Below are 25,154 nucleotides of genomic sequence, written 5' to 3'. Positions count from 1 at the left end.
CTGTACAGCACCATAATTCTCATTCAGGACCTGCTAGACATCAACATAAGTATTTTGTACACATGTTGACACGCTGACACAATTATCCATTCAGAAGTAGCGATAAAAAGTTTCTTAATATGGCTACTGTGGCAACCACATTGTATGTGTGAGTGGCACCATCTTGTTTTTTCTTCCAGATATTTTCACACAAATATCATATTTAAAGATAACATGAATTCATACAAGATCTTGTCAGTTTATTTCATAACAGATTTTTCCCTCATATTAATATAATCTTTTGAAAACATTTATACATTATAGTTCTAGAAATTTTTCATGCTCTCAGAAACTATTAAAATCACAGCAGAAAGTGTTATGTTATATCTTTATTCAGCACTGAAAAATATTTATGAACTCTTAAAGTTTTTTCCCCTATATTAACTTAATTTAATGAAGATTTTCAGACTATAACCTTTCCATTGGATTTATTTTTTCAAACATGGCGTAAAAAGTATGTTATAGTAACCAATTTTTACATTGCCTTCACCATTGCAGAAATCTCTATAATCAATTTCCTAGTAAAGAAAAGCCAAGAAAATAAATGGACAGTTAATATTCACTTCAGGATCACAGACCTGAGGCAAATATGTCATTGTTAAATCAAACATTTTTATTGTGTTTCCTTAGACCTAAATATATATATATACTTGCTGTTACTCTAAACGAAGGCTGGTGATCCAGTTGATAACCTTTTGGGGGTTTTAAGGATGTCTTTAAAATTAAGGCCTTAAAAATGTTGAGATCTTATATTAAAAATGACAATTTGAGCCTTGCAGATTCATGTCCACAGGTGCCCAAATAAAAAAAAAAAGGGGGGGGGGGTGCAAGGGGCAAGCTTGTTGGTGTGTTATAAAATAACTGACTTATCATCGGTGTGCTGACAGGTGATGTGTAATTAAATCACTGTTGTAATATTAATAATGAGTGAGTCTGCACAAAGGAATTTCATACAGCTAAACTAGCTCAACAACTAGAGGCAATTAAGAAATATATCCACATTCATGATTCTGTCAAATGGCAGATACAACAGCATCAGGAAGCTCAAGTGGCATTTACAGAAGGTAAAGAGCCGCTATACTTGTTATCTTTTTAGGGATGTGCTTGGATTTTGCCCTCAAGCTGGAGCAGTCATAGGATATATAATAAATCGCCACGGTCGGAATTTATCCCCAAACTGGGGTAATCGATGAGTAAAGTCTTATCCACAGTCGGGGTTTTATTCAAGCTTCAGGTGCAAGTTTTTGTGCATCTCCATGCCCTTGCATAAAACACAGTTACACGTTTTTTTATATAGATATTTTTCAGTTGTAGACAGGAATAATAAGTATTTGCGAGTGTTTGAAATGAATGGGTTCATTATGAATTGAGTGGCACTACATTTCAAAAGCAAAATTGGATTGAAATGCAAGAACTGTAGTACGGAATTAGTGTTGGTTCTGGATCGTAGAATGGAATTGTGTGTGTGTGATTGGATTTTTAACGTAGCTTGAATAATTTTTCAGTCATATTGCTACGATGTCTGCAGTGTGGCAGTTTATAGTGATGTATAGCACTGGGGCATCATGCTGCAAACATGTAGTATGATGTTGCACCCAGTCACATTATCCTGACACCAGGCCGATCAGTCCTAACACTAACCTCTTAATGCTGAGCGTCTAGCGAGGTAGCTGTTAATACCATTTTTGTAAGTCTTTGGTATGACTTGGCTGGGGTTTGAACCCATGACCTCCCGCTTCTGAGGCGGACGCTCTAACCACTAGGACACCGGAGTGGCCAGAATGGAATTGTAACAATTACAATGGAAGCAATTTGTATTATGCTTGTTGGGGCATTCCTCACTGATGGCTGTCAGTGACATCATCATGGGAATGTGTAACAGCCACATTTTGTAAGAACAAGGTGTAGTTGGTGAACAATACAGACACTTTTCTGCCATTTCCACTGGCATCATCTCATATGATGTTATTTAAAAAAACTTCCTACAACATACTCACAACATATAAAACCTATATGCAAATCTGATGAAAGCTGCTTGTGTTTCTGAAACACATATTCCATACTGGTGGCAAGAATGTCCAAATCTACATTACAAAAATGAAAACATTACCATCCATCTAGGAGTTGCAAATGTATGAAATCCTCTTGTTGGGTAGTTTTACTAACAGGCTTTACAGCAGGGCCTTCCATTAGATTTAAATGTGGCAGGTAAGTTGACAAAGTAGGGTGGGGGGTTGGGGGGACCTACCCCAATGGGGATAATTCATTTTTTTTTTAAAGTAGCATGGTGTAAAGTAAAAGTAGATGGGCTGATAAGGAATCCACTGAATTTACAGACTAAAGGTTCAGACATTTGTTTTTAAGAGAAAAATGAAAGAAGGAAACAATACAACAGATATTTTAATATGACTTTAATGTTTATTTTCTAGATTTAATTAAGATTATGAATCAGAATCAGTCTCCAACTCCACTGTAAAGTTTATCTATTACTTCTTCTGCTCAGGCACCTGCAAATTAAAACAAAATTGTAATGCTTAAATAAAGTCATATCATCTCAGCACTAGTTACATATGCAGAAGTCATGTTAATCAGCATTATAAAAATGTATGAAATTTTCTTCACTGCACTTGTGCTTCCCTTACTATCGTTAAGCCATGATACAAGATAACTTTGCACTTACTTGTCATTTCTGGCAAGTGGATGGTGCAATCAATTTGCACAAAGATGAATTTATTTCATCCAAATATTTCATGTGAATAAAAATTCCAAATGGAAGCACTTGTCCGATCAGACAAGATATATGCATATTGTAGTTAGCTGGACTCTAGCTCTGATAGTCCTGGGCAATAGGATAAGCTGATTTTGTTATCAGTTTAGAAATGCATCCGCTTTGCAAATACTATGCTTTAAAAGACGAAACTGAATCCAAAATTGATGAAATAAGAGTCATTTGGATTACCTTGTTTTTTATCATTCTGCGTTGGTTGGGTGCATATTTGAGGGTCTCTGATATGGTCTCTTCCATTCCATTTGCCTTTGCTTTGCCATTAGTTTTCAAGCAGGCTTCTGCATGAGTAATACAATGTTTTAAAATAAGTTTCACAACAAAGGATGCATTGCATTTTTCTAAATGCCAGCAATAATCAATGGAATATTTTTAAAACATGTACTTTGAAATGTGTCTCAAGTTACTTTATCAATTCATTTAAAAATCTCTGGCAAGTCACATGAAAAACACAATTTAAATCAAGCCATACTTACTTATCAAAGACTTTCTCATTCACATCCTTTACCTCACACAATAAATATCAGCAACACCAACATTAAATTCACACAATCAGTACAAAACCTAGGTGTTACTCTGGACAGTACTCTCACATTGCACCAACATGTCATGAACATATGCAAGGCTGCGTATCTTGAGCTGAGACGCATCAGCTCCATTCTCAGATATCTTTCAGTTGATGCCACTAAAACACTTGTGTGTTCATTACTGCTTTCAAGACTGGACTATGGTAACTCAGTTCTGTCTGGTTCATCTTAATATCTACTGCAGAGACTTCAAAAAGTTCAAAACATAGCTGCTTGGATCATACTTAGAGTACCACAATCAGAGCACACCTCCCTGCTGCTCTGTACCCAACACTGGCTATCCATTCGATCCAGAATCAAACACAACATTAGTTCTCTGTGCTACGTTTCACTGACAGACTCTAGTCCAACATACCTATCCGACCTCACCTATGTGTACACACAAGCAAGATACTTACACTCCTCTTCCGACAATCATATACTCATTATTCTCACTATGAAAACAAAGTCACATGGACAGCATTCTTTTGCATACCAGGGCCCAGCAACATGGAATGAATTGCCCACTGAACTTAGTCACAAAGACGCAGTGATCCCATTCAAGAGTGCTCTCAAAACTACTTATTTTGACTACAAAAACAAACTTAATGACTTAATAATGTTAACTACCTTAAATATTCTCAGCATGTTTTTTATGTTTTCTAATTTCATGGTGTTTGTTTTTGTAATCATATCATTGTGTATGTTTTTATGTTGTCTAATGTTGCAAAGCGCTTAGAGCTTCTAAAGATTAGGCGCTATACAAAGTCCTCATTATTATTATTATTATATTTAGCTTGGATGAATATTTTTTAAATCAGTGGCCATAACTAAAAAATGGGATTTTGTTTTATGATCATAAAAGTATGTTGGACACCATCCATGATGTACAATGCTGTCTGACATTTCTATGCACCTAAGGTTTCCATCTCAAATATTAAAGCAAAATGCATACCGAATTTGACAGATTGATGAAAATGAAAAAAAGCAATGCTTACCATTTGAAAAGAGGCAATTGTCACTAGAATATTCTATTCAAAATGATATTAATTTTGGACACAGGGGATACCACCCCCATGTTTTCCTGACTCGTGATATGTCGGCCTATTCTGTGCACAGCTTTAAAAGATGTAATGTTTATCCATCGAGCTATAGAAATGAAATACATTTACTGTAGACTGTTTCTGTCAGCAGTTAAGTTGAGTAATTAGGTCAGGTTTATAGCTAGTTTACAAAATTCAATGTAGAATGCCAATAAATGACAAGATGTATTTTTGCAAACTAAAGTGATCTTGAAAAAAGATTAGTAAAGTTTAACATTTTATAAAAAATAAGCTATTATGTGGAAAAGAAACAACAATGAAATAGGATGCAATGTGTTTACGTCTAGTTTTGGAAGGTACCGTCTCTAAGGTACCATCATAATTGTACCGTAGTTTAATGGGTGGAAAGGCCATTGAAAGGTAAGGGCAGTGCGGAGACCATCGAGTATGTTCCAGAATAGCTGAATCTTTGTAGATACATAGATCCATTCGTAACTTAAGTCCGCAAGCGAAACACTGTACTTCGTATCCCAATCCTGACTCGGGTCCGAAGTAGACAAATCCTGTTCTAGCTAAAACATACGAAGAAGGTAATCCTTCCCTATCCGTAGGCCATTTTTGAAACATGTCCAATCGACGGGCACAATCACAATAGTCAGGTAAGAAGACTGGAAAATGGTAGGGTTTGAACTTGGAGTTCTCACTGGATTTCTCACTCGATTCTTGCTGCGGCGAAGTCATCCTTCTGGTGGGTGGCTATCCTCTTACAACCAATGTTTTATACCGACATGTCCATACGGCAAAGTAAAGTGGGTGGGAAGCCGCACTCGCTTCTGCTACACGATTTGATAGACTTTTTCCAAGGGTCGACTGACGATGTGGTGTGTGGGTAAACGTACAATCTTGTTGGGTTGATAGGTGGTCACTATCTCTAGACTGCAAGGCTTCTTTCAATATGCCAAAGTTGACCACTCGACTGGTACGATAATTCAGAGTAAGTCCTTTCACTTTACACTTCGTGTGCACTTCTCCTTGTTTGGCCCAGTATTCGTAGCCGTAATTTTTGGGACCACCACTAACGAAACTTAGAATCTTGTCATCGGGGTGCTTGTCTGTCCAGGCTCCTAAACGGTCTCCTTCGATGTCAGGGTGCTGTTGACTCGGGTGATCGATATAAATGCAACTGTCCATGTCAAAGTACAAGACACGTTCCCCTAACAGTTCTAAAGCTTCGTACAATTTTAAGCGAGCATGAGCTGTCATGTAAGCTGCAATGATGACATTTCCAAAGGGGTCATCTTCTACAAAGTTCAGATCTTCTTCGTAATTCACCAAGATCAAATCCTCACGAACGACGTCCACGTGTTTCATGAATTTGGCTTTGTCGTGAATCATCTGAAAGTAGCGGGAAGGTTCGGTGAAATACTCCGTCTTGGGTAAACACGGTCATTGTGCCATTTTACCCCACAAGCAATTTAACATCACTTTGGCAAACGATCGCCTGCCTTCGTTTTTCTCAATGTGATCTGAAGTAATGCCTTCTTGTGCCCAGAATTTCTCTCTGAATGTCTTTTGGTCTTCGGGAGTGTGACACCAGGACAGATAGCCACTGGCTTCTTGCTCAGTTTCAAAAAGGCATCCACGTAGTCTGCGAAAATGCCTTTCCGCGTGGGGTCACCCTTGTGGAATTATTGTGTCTTGGGAAAGTGGCAAATTTCGTACACTTCTAACAGTTGGTATCCCATGTTCAGAGCTTTGAACAATTCTACGCTGACCCATGTCCCCGTCAAGGCCCGTTCTTCCTGGGTGTGATGACAAGGTTGATCTTGGTTGCACGTTTCAGCACAAGTACGGCACAAAGGAAACATAAGTTTGCCTTGGCAATGGCGAGGTAAGATGGGATGGTATAGGTTCGTGGGAGGCAAAACTTTGCACTTGATCAAGCCTTCGTATTGTCGAATGTTTTTTAGGTCAATGTGTTCGGTGAACAATTGTGGGTGCCCTGCAGGAAAGCAACAATATTTGCACACGTAGGGATACAGTGAACACACGTCCAAGTATATGATTTCTTCTCCTTTCTCTTCGTCAGCTTGGTACAGCAAACAGGTGGCATTGGTCCTTCCTCCGTACAAACTATTACTTGGGTTCAGGGGGTCCATGAACTGGTAACTTTCCATGAGGCGTTTAAACTCGGGATCGGTGTTCAAACGGTGATTGTATTTGTGTTCCCACATTTCCACCACTTGGTATCCTTCCTGTTCTAACTTTAGGCGTGGCTGACAAATGGCCTGGTACAAGTCTTCCATGGTTCGTTGTAAGAACTGATTTTTAGTGCCGCGGTCAGGGTAACAGACGGGACATCCGTGAAATAAGCAACCGTTAAACTCGTACATGATCTTGGGGTTTTCTAAGTCCCAGCCATTGACCGAATGCATTCCGATGATCTTTCGCCCTGTCCGTTGCGGGCATGCTGAATCCATTTGTCTTCCTTGTCGCACAAGTAATGCAACCAGCATGGGGCTTTGACCGAGTATTGACGTTTGACATAGTTGGTCGTTTGAGGACTGATGACAGCCACAGTGTTTTCAAGCATGAATCGTTGTCGGTAGACTAAGGAACACGCTTTGGCAATGGTGCAAGCCTCTTTTAAATGATCAACCCCTCCATGTTCCATGAACAGTTCTCGAAATTTTCCACAGCATCGCCGTAAAATGTCCATGTCGGAACGACGATACTTTAGCATTTCTTCCTGAAAGTCGAAAGGGTCGGAGGCGTGAGCCTGGTACCAAGCGTAGAAAGTTTCTCGTTCGGTACGCATGTTGTCAGGGTCGTAATAGTGAGCCTGAGGCAAATGGGGTAGAACGGCGTGTTGATTGGCTTCTGTATTGAAAAAGTGTGGAAAGTATCCTTTAGCCATTTCTGTCATTCCAAACATTTTAGGCATTCGACTCAAAGGCATGGCTAAGTAGCTCATCGAATCTTTAAACTGCACTTGTCCCACTTGCATGAAAATGATTTTGGCTCCGTTCAAAGTGATTTTAGGACGCTCGATGCCACGTTCCGTATAACATCTCAAAAGAAACTGTCCATCATATCCGGAGAAATTGTGAGCCATCACCGTGGCATGACAATGACAATCTCCATAATAATGTTCGATGTCCTCTTGGCTCCACATCTTGTCGATGGGGTCTAAGACCCATTGTGTGAAATCGGCTAGTGTGTTCGGTCCTTGAAAGATTTTTTCACGCCCTCCAGGAATCTTACTGCAGTGAGGGCAATAACTCAAGATAGGTTCTTGAATCACTTCTCGCACGCTCGATGAGCCACGCAGAAATTAGGAATGTGAATACTGATCTCTTGCATGCATTCGAAATCGAAAAAGATGAAATTGCCTTTCTTCTTCTTGTGACCATCCTCTTTCTCTGGTTGGGATTGGTATTTTTGTATGTAGCATTGGTGTTCCAAGTCCACAATGCAGTGACAAATGTGACATTTTTTCTTTCCTGAACATACGTGTGCCTTGGTACTGTTGATACATAGACCTTGTCCACACATTGGGCACAATCTCAGGAGTTGACAAGCACATTTCTTCTGTGAACCTTGCATCTTCAGATGTTGTTGGTAACAGGCAGGGCTGACAAATGTGCGCAGACAAGCAGGACAATGCACTGGTTCTTGCCCTTCGCTCAGACAGGGTTGAGAGGCCAAACATCCTGAGCATTTCGATCCACAATGTTTGTGTTGCTCTCGATTATTATAACCATCATAAGTCACATTTCTCACAGTAATATTTGTATCCCAGGAATCCAGTGATAGTGGTAATGGTATCGAAATGGTCATCGTGATGATAGAGGTGAATGTATTTTCCATCCTTAAAGTCTTTCCCTCGAAACAACAGAGACCCGCGCACTTCTTGAGGGTGCACTTTCAAGGTGTATCGTGGAGCTAGGGCATCTTGCAATTTTTGCATCTCAGGAATGCCACAGGATGTGTCTTTGGACAGGCATGCTTGTTGTAACAGAAGTTCTGCTTCATTTCGTTGTTTGGCTCGGTTCGATTTTCGAATGTTCTCCCAGGCTCTTTTCCATTCTACCGTGTCGTTCTTGTCGGCATAGGTTCATCCCACCACGATGGCTCGGGCTAAACACATGTGGTCTTGAAAATTGTTAATTTGGACAAGACTTGTTTTGGTAATGCGAAGGTTGTTGACCAATAAGGTCTTTCTGCATTGTCCGGTCCCTTGAGGAGGAGAGACGTGGGTCATGTCCAGTGTGGCTTTTCCATCGGTGATGTCAAACTGGTCATTAGATTGTTGCACGTGTTGAATCTTGTCCATGACTTTGGAAGTGGTCAATTCTGCAGGGCTGCTAAACTCGATCCAAACAGGGGATTTCAAGCCGTCATGTTGTATGGAAAGTCTCAAGCGATCATCTTCTTCGGGTTGACATTGTCGCTTGAGTGTGGTGAGCAAAGAATCCCACATGTCGGTGATGAACCCTTTTGCTTTCTCTAACAGTACTTCAGACTTGAAATCTTTAAACTTCACTGTGTATTTGTAAGCCGTAGTTCTAAATTTTCTAGAGGGACGCTTTTCCGTCTCTCGAATGTCATAGTACTTTTCAGGGTTGACTAAGGGTGGTAAACTTTGTTTAGAGGGTTTGGATTCTGGTTCACTCATGTCCTCTTCAAAATCACTGGCATGAATTTGTGCCAAGACTTCAGCCCTAGTACGAGGCGATAGATCACGTTTCTGCCTCTTACTTTCTTCTTCTTTCTTCTCAAATGAATTGGATCATTTCATCTCGATAGCAAAAAGTCAAATGACTAAAGTTTAAACACCATGGATTAATTTATAGTCATAGCAGACCAGCGTATATAAAGGGTATGTGTCTTGTCCTTTCACTATTCATTTCACTCTCAAACTGAGCACAACAATGGAAGAGACTACCAAGATTGAACGTTTCATCAGAGCTTTGCGAGGGGTCATTAGAAAATTCTCTTCAGACCAGCCGAGGGACTACTCTCCTTCCTTTCAAGATAAAAGTCAAGATACTTGCTATATCTGTCAGAAGAAAGGGCATTGGTCTTCAGAGTGTCCAGACCGTCAAAAAAGAAAAAAATGGGGTTAGAAGAGACAAAAGTCAAGATACCTGTTATTATTGTCAAGAAAAAGGACATTGGTCACCAGACTGCCCAAAAAAGAAACAAGAGGAGTCAGAAGAAGAGAGGGATTCTTCAGAGGAAGAGGAAGAGGAAGAAAACAGACAGGTGAAGAAAAAGAAACAGGAGAAGAAAAGAAGGGAAGAAAGTGAGGAGGAAGAGGAGGAAAAGACTATGACGGTGAAGAAATTAAAAAAACAGAGAGTGAACAATGAGACAGAATAAGTCTATGAATTTTTTAAAGTGCTCTGTTGTGAACTGTGAATTGTAAATATTTATAAAAGAATAAATTAATTATAAAAGGTAAGTGTCTTTGGGTTTTGATTTTAAAATAAGAACCTACACTCACGCACACTCATACACAGACAGGTACTATTGGGTAAAATGTTTTTTTTTAGTTATTGGCAATTGAAAGCCTATCTCTTTTCGAGAGACGTGGATGGCCCTGAAAAGGGCCTTTTTTGGTGTAAGGGGTGAGTTTAAACAATCAACTTTAACTGTCTTAAGCCTTTGCCATGGCCAAGGCCTACTTCTGGACTGCGTACTGTTGATGATGATTTCGTTGAAATCACTAAGGATGGTGCAGTAGGCGTAGTCACAGGGTTGGAGTGTTTAGCTTGGGAAGGTCGTATTCTCTTCGGCCGTAATAAAGAAGTCTGATACATCTGTTTCAGACTTCTTAACTAAAATGTCTAACAGTACCGTGACCGTTTGATTTTGACACCCTTGTTTCTTTGCTGCTGCGTCTTCTTCTTCTTGTTTTTTTCTTACCTCTTCTTCTTGCTGCTGTTGCTGTAGGAGAAAAGCTTGTTCCGCTTCCTTTTGCTGTTGTATAAATTTCTCCAATTCTTCTTTCTGTCTCTGTCTAAAATTTTCCATGTGCGGTAATGAAGGAGAAGGTGACGAAGGTTCAGGAACAAATTCTTGCAAGGTAAAAAAATCCACAAAATCCCAATTCACCTCTTCTGAAAGTAAGTCTGGGTTCCCTTGGGTAGTCTCCACCATCAGTGCACCCAAACTGATCGTTTTCTGAGTTTCCGTCATGTTGAAAAACTGTCGCTTAGATTGACTACGCACAGGCGCTAGCGAATCTATATAGACTATGTGACGTCACAGACTGCTCTCTTCGGATTGGACGTGGGCTGACTGAATTTTGTAACGCGTGTTTGGATTGGTCAACAAACTCAATCCGTTTCAATCCTTCCTCCCCCTATAAATAAGTACAGTTCACTGCATTCCTTCACCTGTTACTCAGCACCCCAACATGTGGACCGATGTACAATCTTCAACGCTTGTGTCTTCGATGATGTTCCGGACGGACATATCAATGTATGTCCGATCCAACTGGACAGTTATCCACAGGACAGACACCAGCCTGTGGATGCGAAGAATCTTATGTGGAGCATCAAGGATGCCTCAAAAGAGTCTTAATCTATGGTCCTGCAGTCAGGCACAGCCTAAGGTCAAGAAGAAGATGTCACAGATGCCCTTTATGTTAAGGGTATATTAACATAAAACCAAAGGCCCTTTTCAGGGCCATTCCTATCTCTCGAAAAGATCTTGACTTTCAATTGCCTACCCCTTTTTTTATTTTTTTGTTTAAAAAAATAATAAAAAAATAGAGACCCCTCCCTGTTTCAATTTTCGCCTGTTCCATTTTCATAGACCCATCAGGTCGGGACCTTATTAAAATAGGGTCCCGACCCTGTTCCATTTCCCCTAGTCCCAAGACAGTCCCACGATTTATTCCCCATGTTCAATTTCCCTTGTCCCTAGAGTGAATAGTTTTTTTTCTTTCTCCCATGTTAAATTCCCCTTGTCCCTAGAATGGATATTTTTTTTTTTTCTCCCATGTTAAATTACATAGTCCCCAGAGTGGATATACCCTTTTTAACATGGAAGTTCCCTAGTCCCTAGACCGTCCCTATTCACTACTACCATTGTCATTACCAGCCTGAAACCAAATTTAATGCCATTTGTATAAATTCATTTCAAATAAATATTATGATATAGTTGAAGTGTAAAGTCAAGCAAGTATTCTGTTTGCAGATTTTACATTTTAGATATTATAGTAAAGTCATATTTTCTCTTGTTTAGTAAACTTTATTGCAACTGGTTCCAAAATAGTAAATCTTATTTAATGTTCATTCACCAGAATAGGTATTAATACAATCCCGAATTAACTGTATAGTACTAAAATATACCCTGATCTTGTGTGAGATTGTAATATACAGAACTATACCTCAAGACAACAATAATATATTGAATTTATATTGTATCAAGACTGTCATGGTTATGAACTCCAACTTTATTCAGGTTTTTTCATAATAAATGATCATCTTGTGCTATGGTTGAAAAGAAATCAAAGTTCAGTTTAACTCCATTCTCTCCACATTTGTAAGTTGTTAAGAGGCATACTCATCCTCAGTGTTATAGTAAAATGTAATCTTATTTGGATCAATCTTGGTGGTGTAATATATGAATGGAGAAAGAATATTATCATCCAGATTAAAATATGTTTTATTCAGACTCTACTAAAATTTTTAGTTGGATATGGGTTACGGAGCCTGATGTGTACGAACAAAGCAATGTGTACCATGACCTTTTTAATTTAACATTTTAAACTCCTGCAGAAGAAAGAGATTTTTTAGATCCATTAATCTGTATTAACAAAAACATTTCTTCAGTATGATTTTCAATTACTTAGTATTGACAAAACTCATATTTTAAAGTTGTTGTTTTTTTGTGTTTGGTTTGGCCTTTTATGGTAAACCAACACAAGTAAGTTATTTAGTGCCAAGGCACTTTAAGTATAGTGCCTTGCCCAAGGACACACCATGGTAGCTAACCCAGGTTGGTCTGATGGTAGAATTTGAACCTACCTTATTTCACAGGTCCAGAAAGCTAACCACTGAGCCACTACAGCTCCCCATCTTATAGTGGAATGCTGGTATACTTTATGATCAAGAAGGATGGGTTGGGGTATGCATGTTGCATCTGAAAAAAGTGATGGAATTTTTGTTTACATAATATTTTAGTCATACAATATGAATCATTTTCTATAGATTTAAGATGTATCAGATCAAGTTAAGAAAAATCATATATTCTGTTTCCTGGGAATGTACTAAAATTCACTGTTATTGTTTGATTTTTTGGTAGTAAGCTTACTTGGTATTTTTTTCTTTTTAACTTGAATACCTAATTTGTTAACATCCTATTCTAAATCTTCAGAGTTCTGTCTATTAAGTGACAACTGTTGATACATGTAGGGAAGTTTTTGTTTATATCTTTTGATTTTTGTGATTCTGGAAGTTGCAGTATTTGTTGTTGTATTATAACCATTTCAGTAATTTAATGAATGCAGAGTATACTGCTCTATAAATGAAATTTAAGTGAAAATAATGTAAAAGTATGTTTCACTGCAAATATAAATTGTTTAAAATAATATATCATTTATCATATGACTATTCAATTGTGGTAACTAGTATTCCATCCAATATCTATATATTAAAATATGTCTTTTCATACAGCTGGTGATCATTTAGATACAAGTCCAATTGAACATAATCAAATTATCAATGCAGGTGTTTTTATTAGTAGTAGTATTGCAAGTATAAGTGTTAGTAATAAGATTTCATATACAGGTATGATAAGTGTATCATAATGTTTAAATGATGCTCCTTGTTACAACATAAAATATGTTCATTGAAACAAATGGTTCACTGGTAAATTGGCAGCAAAGGTCTTCACTGAATTATGTTGCATAAACTATTTTACAATAAAACATATATGATGCATCTCAATTATGATGAATGTGAGGAGGAGGATTAATAATAATGCAATTTAAGTTATCTTCATAACATAAGTTCTAGCAGATGTGTAATTTTTATGTGGTTCATCATCAGTTTGAAACTGGTCTGTGATTTCTGGATCTGGACATACCTGGTCCCCTGCTGTTGTGCTGCTATGGTCTTTACAGTTCATTAGGATATCAGTTACACTTGGTTTACATTTAGAACCCCATGGGATGGAATGCCCAGTTTGAAACTGAGAGAATGGTTAATTATCCATAATATAACTCCTGCAGTTATTATTAGGTTTGATATCAAGGTCTTTCTTTAAAAGCTTTTCAACTCAGGTTCTGTTCTACCATACAGATAAATAAAGTCAAATTCAAGGCTTTCAGATTTGTCCAGTTTGTTTCATGTGTTGCGGCAGACAGACTGTATATTGCCACTGTACCATATAAATATCAGTGCTTAGTCTGCTCTCAGTTGCTGTGGTTTGATTAGTTACAAGTGTCATCACATGTGACTAATTATTGACCAATGTAATGAAACTTGTATAATTAGAAGGCTGTATTTAAAAACTCTAAAGATCTTAAAAAGAAAATTGGATCGGGGTAAGTAAAACCTTTTACTTTGACCATTTGGCTAGAAAATAATTTTCAATAAGTTTAAATTGGATAATAGTAATATAATAATTAATTACACAAATCAGAATAAAAGCTATTTGCATATCCCCTTACAGCTGTTGCTTTTTCATAGTACTAAGTAGAATAAAGTATAGTTAAGACAGATAGCTTTAAGCTAGAATTAAACTCAAATAAATTGCAAGAAATCAAAACAAACCCAGGATTAAAACTAAAGAAATATCCCGTCATATATACCTTACATCAAATAAAGAAACTCAAGATGGATAACAACAAAATTAATGTCACATCATCAAATAGTTATCTCAGCTGCCTGGTCAACCTAAAGGCAGATAAACTAAGGCAAACTTACTCCGAAGCAGTCTCATCCCCCCTAAGAGAAAAACGACAGATACAGTTCTTAACGCCAATTTTCAACTCGACCCCAACTGACTCGATGAGTAGACTCTACCTGTCACCAAGCGTAAACGAGAATGTGGACAATCTACCGAGTAACCGCAAAACTACATCCGACATGAGTACCCAAACTGAGGAACAATACTCAACAAGCACAAAAACAACCCAGACCACGCTGGTTAAAAACACTAGCAGCCAGGGGACTCAAACTGCGAACCTACTAGATGAAACAGAACGCCCTCACCCTACCACAAATAAAGCAGTCACACACGACTCAACAAAAGGTAAGAATAATAGGAAAACCAAATCCCAAATACCAGTTAGAAAGAATAAGAAACACACTAACTGTCAGAATACAAGACCCAGCAAGCCGGTTATGGACAACGAAACAAAGTCAGCTAAAGAGACAAACACCAGGGGAAAAAAGACCAGTCTGCAAAATATCCAAAACAAGAAACACCCCGCTGAACTGACTCTCTTCGTCAAGGGAGTAAATTCCAAAATAACGAAGTTAGCCTTTAAAACCATAGCATGGCAACTGAACAAACATCACCAAGGAGAATTCACGCTTAAAAGCACTAGAGACGACTTGCTGATAATCAAATGCACCACTGAACAACAGATTGCCAAATATATGGAAATTGAAAGAATAGACCAAATAAATGTTCAGGTCACTAGACACAACAGAACAAAACAACACATAGACCCAAACCCCCCAAAAACACACAACAAAGGAGTCATATACGTATCAACTCAAAATAAAACCAATGAAATAGTAGACTACATAAGGAGTAAAGGACAGGAAGTAGAGAAAGCAATCCGCCTAAAAACAAGAAGGGGAAAGGATAGCACTGCAGTGGTACTCTTTTTTAAGGGCGCCACCCCAGAAACTATCAAAATAGCTGAAAAACTCAAGGCTAAAAAAATTTTTGCTTTCAAAAACAAACCACGGTTCTGTGGCAACTGCAAAAATTGGGGGCATTACTCTAAGAGTTGCGGAAACCTATTCCGGTGCAATCAATGTGGTCTTCACCACCCAGACCGGAAAACATGTAGCGCCACCAATCAGCACTGCGCTAACTGTAGTGGTAACCACAAACCAAACCACGCAGAATGCCCCAGGGCTCTTAGAGAAGCCCTAATAGTCGAATATATGATCTCCCATGGGGTAAACTATAAGCAGGCCAAAACAAAAATCAGGATACCAAAAACAAAATAAATAGGTAGCACCCTCACTGGTAGGAAACACGCATAAAACGAAAACAACAGTAAATTAAACAAACTATTAAGACTTTTTGCACTAGAGATGGATTCCAGAGCAGAAATCAAAATATGGCAATGGAATGCACGCGGCCTTAGGGCCCACGCTGACCAACTAAATAACAAAATACTTGAACAGGAAAGAAAACCAGATGTTATATGCATACAGGAAACCCACCTAAATTATACCTCACGTATCCCAAACATCATAGGCTACAACACCAAATACCTAAAGCATCGATCCCCCACAGCAAGAGGAGGGGGGTTAGCAACCTTTGTTAGAGATGGAATTACATCAGAAATGCATAAATTAACAGATAGTAGACCGCCCAATGACTTCGAAATACAGATAGTCAAAATAACCGCTCAAACTAAGCAGGTACTAATCGTTAACCTCTATGAAACAAATGAGCAGCGCAATTTAAGTGCAGACGAAACAATCAAAATGATTAAAGACTGTGGAGAATGGGTGGTAATATGCGGGGACTTCAATGCGCACAATGAACTATGGGGGAGTCAAAAGACGGACATTAAAGGAAAAATTGTAGAAAAATGGGCACAAAAATGCAACTTAGTTTTTCTAAACAACGGAATGCACACCCGGATAGATGACAGAACAGGCCACACATCAGCAATAGACCTATCTCTATGCACACCAAGATTAACAGGCATTTCTGATTGGCAAGTTGATGAAAGCGACCCTATGGGAAGTGACCATTACCTTATAAATATAGAAATACAAATTAGAATACCTCAAAATAAAGCGTCCTTCACACCAAGATGGAAATACGAACAGGCCAACTGGATTAGGTTCAAACAGATAGGTGACTCAATCGACCCAGAAACCATATATCACCGGGACATTGACACCTTTAATGACAAATTAATAGAAACCATTAACACAATGGCCCAAGAAACAATTCCTAAAACTAAAGGAGTAGCACCCAAACCCACGGTGCCCTGGTGGAATAATGAATGTAAAATAGCAATTAAAGAGAAAAAAAGAGCTCTAAACAAATTCAAAAGAACTAAAAATAATAGGGACTTTAACTACTACAAGGAAAAGGAAAAAACTGCCAAACAAACTATTATGATAGCTAAACAAAACTCGTGGAGAGAATTCTGCTCAAAACTAGATATTAACACAAAATCGAAGGAGGTGTGGTAAAGAATTAAAAAAATGAGAGGCAAAACTAAATCAATAACCCCCAACATACCTGGACAAAACAACAAACATAAGGCAGAATTATTCGCAAACTATTTCGCCAACATGTGTAGCAATACCAACTTAGAGGATAAGTTTAAAAATCATAAAAGGCAATTTGAGGAAAGCAACTCTGACAACATAAAGGAAGCAGGAAATAATGACGGCCCACTAAACCTTCCGTTTACAGAAGCCGAATGGAGAAAGGCCCTCGCCGGCAAAAAGACCACATCCCCCGGGGAGGATACTTTGGGGTATGAAATGTACAAGAACCTACCCAAAAAACTTGTCACAATTGCACTTAACCTCATTAATAAAATATGGGAAACCGGTACCATACCTATAAGATGGAAAAAGGCAGTAGTGGTCCCGATTCTTAAGCCTGGAAAACCCTCAAGCGATATAAAATCATACAGGCCCATATCACTAACAGACAATATATGTAAAATAATGGAAACTATGGTAAACAACAGGCTGAAATACCATTTAGAAAGCAAAGGACTACTAGCTAATACACAGAGCGGGTTTCGCAACTACCGAAGCACAATAGACCAACTCATGAGACTAGAAACCGCTGTCAAATTAGCATCTAGAGAAAAATTTTAAAAATCCAGATATGTTACAGCCATCTTCTTAGACATGGAAAAAGCATATGATCTAATGTGGACTAAGGGACTGATAAGTAAACTTAAACCATACGGAATAACTGGCAATATATACAAATTTATTGCTAACTTCCTAACCGATAGAAAGATACAAGTCAGACTAGGACAAGACTACTCCGAACGATACAAACTGGAAAATGGCACGCCACAATGAAGCGTAATCAGCCCAACTTTATTTAATATAATGATAAACGACCTGGAAACAGCGGTAAAACCCAACCACCTTGACTTATCCCAATTCGCCGATGACAGCGCCGTATGGAAAACTGGCAACCCAGCCAGCAGAGAAACGACCAAGCACTTACAAAAAGGACTAAACGATATAGGAAATTGGACAGATAAATGGGGATTTAAATTGTCACCTCTAAAAACAGTAGGCATAGTTTTCAATCCGGGAGGTGGCCACCCCCCACCCACTCCAAACTTAACCCTAAAGGGGGTACCCATCAAATTCGAAAAACAAGCGACACTCCTAGGTATGGTATTCGACCACGAACTCACGTGGGCAGCTCATATCCAAGAACTCGTAACGAAGTGCAAACGAGACATCAACCTCCACAGAAACCTCAGAGGGGTGAATTGGGGGGTTGATCAAAAAAACACTCGTTACCCTATATAGAGCACTTATAAGAGCAAAATTGGACTACGGTTGCCAGGTATATGGAGCGGCGAACGCCACGTTACTAAAGAAACTAGACACAGTCCAAAGCGCTAAGGGTATGCACCGGCGTCCTAAATGGTACCCCCACACAAGATATCTTAATAATAGTAGGAGAACCCCCGCTAGACCTAAGGCGGAAGGAATTGATGCTGCGATACTCGACTCGAATATCAATACACCAACCCAACCACCTCACGCTACAAGCCCTCTTAGCATGCGACAAACCATTCGATACAAAAGGAAAAAATAAAAAAATACCTAGTGGGAAAATAATTATAGAATTAAAAAGGAAATTTCAAATCGCAAATATCAACCCAGAAAAAATAAGGTACTACCCAGACCCCCCGTGGACCTGTCCCACACCACAAATAGATCTTAGCTTACGTAAACTAGGACAAAAACAAAATGACCCGATAGGACTAAGAGCATCAATACTAACGTACACTGACAACAAATACGAGACATACACGCAAATCTTCGCAGATGGATCAAAAACCAAAAATCCAAATAAAACTGCAGCAGGGATAGTGATCCCAAAATTAGATGTCGCCGTTGGAAAAAGACTCCCAGACCAATGCGCTATATACACGGTAGAATTCATGGCAATACTAATGGCATTAACATACGTCAAAACATACCCCACAACTAAGGCAGTCATTCTAAGCGACTCTTACAGTGTACTACAATCGTTAGCAACAGACCAATCCAAGAGCAGACCTAATATGATTAATCATGCAAGATTGCTACTTAAAGAGATTGAAAAAAACAACAAACACGTTGAATTCGTATGGATACCCTCTCACATCCATAATCCCAGGCAATGACAAAGCAGATGCAGAAGCAAAAAACGCCACAAACGAACCAAAAGCCCAAAATATAGCATACAGCGTCACTGAAATCAATAACATGGGACAAGATCAATGACATGTGGCAAGAGCTATGGGAAAAATCGGATGCAAACAGTCTAATACACACGATGATGAAAAAAGTAAGTAGAAAAGTAGAAAGTCCGACCTTCAAAAATCCATACGATATAACAATAATAAATAGAATAAGAACAGGTAAAACACTATTGGCAGGATGCGCAGGGAAACACATAAAAAGGGGACCAACCGAAAACTGCCCCTACTGCCCAACTCCAGAAACAATCGCACACTTAATAAATATATGCCCCAAATACAACCAGGAAAGGGCCGAACTAAAATCTCAACAGGAACAAATAGGAGAACGGTGGACATACCCGGAGTTACTTGTGGCAAAAAACAATAACATAGGAATGACCTATAATAACATCATGACATTCATTAACAAAATAGGCAAAAGGGGACAAATCTAAACCGAATGAAGGGTTGGGTATAAAGAGAGACCATGTAAAGAAATTAAAACCAATAAACCTAAAAGATCGAACCAAAAAAGAAAAAAACCAATCAAAATATTACAAATCACTGTTTGGGAATTGTGACGGCCGGCTCGGGCTAGTGGGTTCACAGACTGACACCGCCGCTCATAACCCGAACAATAAAAACCAGATAAGGACGAATATTACAAAATCACTGTTTTGGAATTATAATGGCATGCTAGGCCCCGTAGGTTCAAAAAAAAAAAAAAAAAAAGAAAAAAAGGAAAAAAAAAAAAAAAAACAAAAAACAAAAAAAAAAAATATTAAAAAGTAAATCAAAGACCAGTCAAAATATTACAAATCACTGTTTGGGAATTGTGACGGCCGGCTCGGTATCGTGGGTTCACAGGCTGGCACAGCCGATCATAACCCGAACAATAAAAACCAGATAAGGACAAAATATTACAAAATCACTGTTTCGGAATTATAACGGCATGCTAGGTCCCGTAGGATCAAAAAAAAATAAAAAAAATATAAAAAAATAAAAATAAAAAAAATATACATTAAAATAAATCACAAATAGCTAAGCTAAACAAAAATAACAGGTAAATAGCCAAGTGGTCAAAGCGAAGGGAAACAAAGGCAATCAAACCACCTCCCTCGAAGAAAACATCTCACGGCGAACATGGCAGTATCAAAAGGACGAGAAGACCAAAATAGAAACGGACACGGGATAAGGCAGAAAGAGCTGAAATAAAGAAGAGCAGGAAAAGGCACAGGATGAAGTTAAACGTCCTAAGGCAGTAAAAGAAGAAAGAACAGGACACTTGCAGACCTTGGGGAATGAAGGCAGAAACAATGAAAAGAGTATGCCTCAAATAATCAAACCACCCCCACCCCCCAGTATGAAAAGAATTGCCTTCCCGAAATCAAACAAAAGAAATAAGGCCACCCCCCCCACATCTACTTATAAGTGTGAATGAGAAAGTGAGCGTGAATGTGTGTTGTCGGGATATGTGGGAAAAGCAGAAAAACGAACAAAAATGTCTATAGCCATCACACAAATATAGCATACACACTCCCTACCCACCTTTTTTTTCTTTTCTTTTTTTTTTTCTTTTTTACAAACAAATTTTACCACATAGGGCTTTCATTCTGACCCACGAAAGCCCTCTTTTGACCAACAACTTACTGGCCCTGAAACACACTGATTGGTTTAAAGCCACACGTACGAAATACTTAACCAAATTGAGATCTCCAAAACAAAATAAAGGGCTACTAAAAGCCTACTAGATGTGAACAAATTTTCGGAAAATTCAAGTACGCAAAGTACACAAAATTTAATAGACCTTACAAAAGATAGGAAAATTCACAACTCAGGAATATCTGAAGCGTATGTGACAATCACATGTTTGGCAAGATAGTACAGGAATAGCCCAATAAATATAGGGAACTGGGCATTGATTGCAACGAAAATTTCATAATACTGCTGCTGGTGTGCTTCGGTTACTGCCTGAAATGAGAGAGGAAGGAGATGCAGGATGCAGAAACAGACCACCAACGGAGTACAACGATGGAGAAGGTTGCAGCGATGAGAGCCTGGGCGGGACCTTTTGGGGCACCTGGGCTTCGGCTTGCTTGCTTGGGGGCATTGTATAAGTTAATCGCTAAATTCAAAAAGTACACAAACGTGTACAAACTAAACAGTCGCACATACCGAAAGGTGCACGTGACTTTAATCCAATGAATGAATGAAATGTGTGCTAGAGGGTAGGGTTAGCAGTTATACTCCCAATTATGTTTGTGATGAGCAAAAGCAGCTGCACAAATTTGAGCTTTTAGTTTGGTTCTGGTAGGGTCAAAGGATGCAGGTACATTTTACATTCATTTTTTACTAGAAATAGCTATTTTCAATATTTTTCTGTGACAAGGCAACTAAAAGAATCAGTATGTGCCTTATGCATGAATAAAGTTCACTAGTACTATAACAAATTAGCATACTTTTCATCACCCCTCTACCATCAAGATTTTTTTATATTTACCTCTGTAGCAGACACAAATAAAAGTCGGCAGCTCATTTGCAGACTAAGTTACGCATATGATCTCCAATGCTCATCTAACTGTGACAGGCAGTCACCAACAAGCCAACCTATTTCCATGCCTAACTCAAAGTAAATCTGAACCACATTATAGATTTAGCTTATGTGTAAATTTATAAATGCTAGGCTTGTGATAATTAGGTTCATGCCTTCTACCTTAAAAATTAGAGGGATGTCAAAATACGAAACTATCCAGTGAGACCTATGATGTTAATTTTAATCCCTATGGGATTTGTGACATAAAAAACCCAAATGCTTTATGTATTAAAAGGTAACTAATGGGGGCAGGATCTGCAGTGAATCAATGGTTAGTATGCTAGACTCCTGATAAAAATGTTTGTGTTAAAATCCTGTTATCAAGTCAACCAGGTTACCTACTGCAATGTACCCTTGCCTTACTCCAATTCCCTCAGTACTCAGTAAACAACTAGTGTTGCTGTACATAACAAAACCAGTCCATATTGATTTTACATATTTTACTAAATCCTGACAAAAATAATTCTCTAAATAAAGAATGATTAATATGTGATGGTCTCACATGTAATCAAACTCTTCCAAGCTTTTAATGATATGAACCGATTTATCAATGTTTATCAAATTTGCATGAAAAACTATTTCTTATTTGTCATCAAATATGTTCAATGTTTTGATCATATAAGCATTTCTGCTACATTAGATCAAAATAATCTTTTTGTCAGAAATAGAGCCCTTATAGTATTTGCAAGGTCAACCAATCAGATGCAGAATTTGAGTTTAATATGAATGAATATTTTTTTTACAAAATTGCTCTTTTGCTATATCTTGATGAGATAAATCTATTCACCAAGTCTGATGAAATTAATGAGAAATAGTTTTAAGAGCAGTAGCAAGAATGGCTAGTGAGATGTAGAACCACCACATTATATGCATAGATTTTGCTTATAGCCTCAGACATACAAGCAAATAATTAAACAAGTCAGATCTAAATTGGATCATAAACACTGTTGTGCAAATCATAAGAAACTCTGCCAATCAGATGCAAGGTCACTTCACTACCATACCTTTATCACACTCATAATAAGCATCATTGTGAAACTTGACTCTATAAGCCCAATGGCCAAGCATGATCAAACTTGAATCAGCAGTAGTGGTTATAACCACATGTATTTGTATGCATCTTCACTTCTTCAATCTAGATCTCATTTATATAAGCATGTATTCTACGTTTAGTAAAAACTGCACTACATGTATAAATATTGCATGCAGTGGTAACATACTCAGATGAAAGATCACCTTATTATTATTAATGGTTAACACTCATCAAACTTCAAGGACAACTTAATGATTTTAGCCTATATTGTGGAAGTATGGCTTTTAGGCTGGTTAAAAAACTCAACTAATCTTATACATGATCACATGTATATACTTGGATTTTGCTCATTATTAGATTTATCCAAGATGTTGATTTAAGCCCAAAACCAAGTTTTATATAAACAAATTGATCAGAACTATGGACTCCAAAGTAGCTAATTTCTTACTGTTGAAAGACAGAAGGGGATGTGAAATAAATAACACACTCTGGACCATTACATAAACCCACTTAGCCTTTTGACCAGTTGAGATAAAATATCAACAATAATGTTAAATAAGATTGATAAATTATGTTTTCTCACATTACCTCTAGCCCTTTTCAACATGGATGGTATTTTTCTTCCACATATGTCAGCTCTTAATTAGTGGCCCTTTCCCATCATGAATGTTGTAGGTGAAACTCTCAGAATTAGGCTTTTTAATTTATATCTGTAGAAGAAAAAAACTATTGGTCTGCATATATCAATGTCACCATTTCTGTATTAGATTAAAATACCATATGTGTGTGTGTGTGTGTGTGTGTGTGTGTGTGTGTGTTAATTGTAGAATTTAAGCAAACTTGTCTCCATGTGTTTATTTTAAAACTGATGATGATAACACATAACAGGTTCAATGGATAAAATGTTATTTCTTACTTCTTACAACTGCTCATTATATCTGAATTTACATTCAATGTTTGTTTTAATTAACATATTTGGGATATTGGGCAAATTATTTATTTTGTAGTTTATCATTATATCATTTACCAGTCTTTTATCATTCAAATATGTAATATAGTACCATTATACTGACTTCATATTCTATATGATATCCCAGCAATACATATTAAGCAGATAAGTGCAAATAAAAATGTTCAGAATGTAAAATTTACTCCAAGCTCAAAGAAGATCAGCAAAAGATAATATCCAACAAATTACCAAACAAAAAGCGAAGTTAACGCAGTTACCTTTATTATGACGTCTCCAACACCAACGGTACTGTACAGCTACGTCTTCTGAGTTTTACCGTCATCTTGTCTTTCAAACCAGAATTAATTTCTTGAGCTCTTACAAAATGAAGAAACTTTTAAATACTATAATTTAAGCAGCTTCTTTACATGCCATCAGATAAATTATGGCACAGTGTTATGTCTGTCAGCAAAACGCAACTTCACATTTGGACGGCGCGCTGTGTGGGCATCGCCGACACAGCAACTGACATGAATTCTCTATTAGCAGACAATGATTCGGAATAAATCCTTCGCAAATCTAACATTCTCGATTTTTCATAGTTCCACTTTTCATTGTTGCATCTGTTTGATTGTACAATTGCTAATGATGTTCAATGAATCAACTTCAATTCATCTGCTGTCTGAAATCCCGGTTCAGTTGGTATTTTCTTCCGCGCATGATGCCGTGTAAATAAAAGATACGGTCGACATTCAAAGTGGTTTAGGTTAATTTATTATTTTTCTTTATTAAGGTAATTTGCAGAAAGTGTTTCGCTAGGGTGAGAAAAAAAAATATAACAAAAAGAAAACTTTCTTTTCCAACGCTAATACTGTATATATTTCAATTTGTGATTGATGCTATAAATAAAAAAAAATGATAATAAAGCATTTTAGCCCGTGGATTCGGCACGGCACTCGTTTTTGTGGGTTTTTTAAAATGTTGTTAGTGTTGTTTTGGGGTTGTTTTTTGTGTGTGTACCACACTAAAAAACATACCAGGTATTAGGCCTAACGTAGGAAAAGAAATTATCCTCTGTTTATTACTATTCTTACTGTCAAATGACGCGAAAGTGATCAAATTGCTATTAAGATTTTGTTTTGTATAACACTTACCGCTCGTTTTCCTCGAGATAAAGCAGCCACTTCAAAATGATTATAAAATCTGTGACAGATGAAAAACGTGGTTTAAATAATTCGTAATCGCCTGCCTTAAAATACTGTAGGAATTTGCTAATGTATTTCATGGCCCTCGTTTGAATAGATACCAACGATCATGTATATGGACCAAATTTTGTATATTCCTGCCCACAATCATGTATTTTGTATTAAACCGTATATTACACGAGCGCTCTGTGGCAAACTCGGGGGGGGGGGGGGGTCTCTATTATACCCAGAGGCGTAGCTATGATATTTTGCGCCCGGGGACGAACTATAAAATTGGCGCCC

The 25,154-nt window shown here is 37.9% G+C and overlaps 1 long non-coding RNA gene across 1 annotated transcript; it reads right to left on the bottom strand.

The window, feature by feature from the left end:
• Positions 1–2,435: 2,435 nt before the first annotated feature.
• Positions 2,436–24,354, bottom strand: LOC149783339 (uncharacterized). Its single transcript, XR_016414012.1, has 5 exons — positions 23,946–24,354; positions 23,307–23,428; positions 12,476–12,590; positions 2,999–3,105; positions 2,436–2,546 (listed from the first exon to the last, which is right to left on the bottom strand). It is a non-coding gene; the product is annotated as an uncharacterized LOC149783339 (long non-coding RNA).
• Positions 24,355–25,154: the final 800 nt, after the last annotated feature.

Source organism: Sinohyriopsis cumingii, chromosome 14, assembly GCF_028554795.1.
Source record: "Sinohyriopsis cumingii isolate HCF-2022 chromosome 14, ASM2855479v2, whole genome shotgun sequence".
NCBI classification, from domain to species: Eukaryota; Metazoa; Mollusca; class Bivalvia; order Unionida; family Unionidae; genus Sinohyriopsis; species Sinohyriopsis cumingii.
Note: the sequence above shows the minus strand (reverse complement) of the source record. Positions and strands in the feature narration are given on the sequence as shown.